This window comes from Egretta garzetta, unplaced genomic scaffold, assembly GCF_000687185.1.
Source record: "Egretta garzetta isolate BGI_Z169 unplaced genomic scaffold, ASM68718v1 scaffold443, whole genome shotgun sequence".
Lineage (NCBI taxonomy): Eukaryota > Metazoa > Chordata > Aves > Pelecaniformes > Ardeidae > Egretta > Egretta garzetta.
The window spans coordinates 67,816-69,100 of NW_009259109.1; the positions used below are offsets into that span (position 1 = coordinate 67,816).

At 62.7% G+C, this 1,285-nt stretch overlaps 1 protein-coding gene across 1 annotated transcript in view; it reads left to right on the forward strand.

Annotated features, from left to right (window-relative positions):
• The window catches only part of COL8A2 (collagen type VIII alpha 2 chain), a 7,533-nt gene that overhangs the window by 947 nt on the left and 5,301 nt on the right, over window positions 1–1,285 (forward strand). The window lies entirely within an intron of this gene.

The following is a 1,285-nucleotide window of genomic DNA, read 5'->3' on the forward strand; positions in this document are numbered from 1 at the left end:
CCCGTCATCCCCCAGTGCCTCCCAGGGCTCCTTTTATGCCCAGCCCTGGCCGCAGGTGCTGGAGGTCAGAAGGCACAGGAGGGTCAATCAGTGCCCCACCCCCGGGGATCATTAGCATCTAATTACCCACACCTGGGGAACTGCGCAGGAACTCAAGGTCTTTGCAAACAGCAAGAGTTGAGTGACCCAGTTTGTCCCACGCTTCTTGGCTCATCAGGGTCCCTCTGTCCCCAGGGTGCAGGCGACCCTCACTGCGCCCAGGGCAGCAGCAGCAGGGTGTCTGCAGCTCACAAGGGGGATGGAGGGGAGGGTCCGAGCCCTTTTCTTGATGCTAAACACGGTGGTCCCCAAAGCTCTTCCCAGGGCCAGCCGCTGCTGGAGCACGGTGGGATGGGGCAGTGCTGGGGCTCGGGTGCCCGGACCCACCAAGTCGGTGCTTGGCCCTCGGGAAGAGCCGCCGGAGCCCTCCCCGTGGGTTCACACAGACCTGGACCCTCCGGGGAGCCGAAGTCTTGGCTCTGGGAGGAGAAACTGGAGAAGGCTCGGCTGCCGGTGGCTGATTTACTGCTGGGCTGAATGGCTTATCAGGAGTTCAGCTCAGCACATGTGTCAGAATTCTAACACACAGCAAAACCTGGAGCAGAAGCGTGCTCCGAGCCCCCCGCCTCCCTGCCCCCTTCCCAGCTGTTGTAAAGCTGCTCCCTGAATCCCAGCCAGAGACAAAACCTTCCAGCGTAGCGCAGGAACGTTTCAGCTGCTGGTGGGACTGGATTCAAATATCTCCCTCCTGGGTTTCCTTTTTTTTTCCCCCCTTCCTCCTATGCACTGGAGTGGCTTGCGCTGCCTCGGAGCAGCACTGCCTGCTAACCGTGGCGGAGAGAGGAGTGAGCGTGCTGGGCTCTCTGCAAGGTGCAGTTGGGGTGCGAGCTTTGCCAGGTTAGACCAGGCATGGGTTAGAGGAGGCACTGGGGCAGGGCAGAGCACAGGAGTCCCCTGGACATTACTCTCCTAAAACCCCTGGGAAAGAGAGGACGGGCAGGGGGGGCAGCTCCAGCCTGAGCCACCAGCTGCGGGGCCACACGGAGGTGGCTGGGGAAGCCGGTGCCTCCTGGATCCCACTGAGCTCCCATCTCTGCTTAACCTCTAATTTGGCAAGGAAAATCCCTGCTGGCCTTCTGCCCTGCTCGGGGAGCTCAGCTGACTCGCCGCGATGGCGCGGGGCCGTGCCGTGCCCCTGCAGGTTACCCCGAGCCAGCGGGGAGCTGTGCGGGGCCCCCCCCGCTGC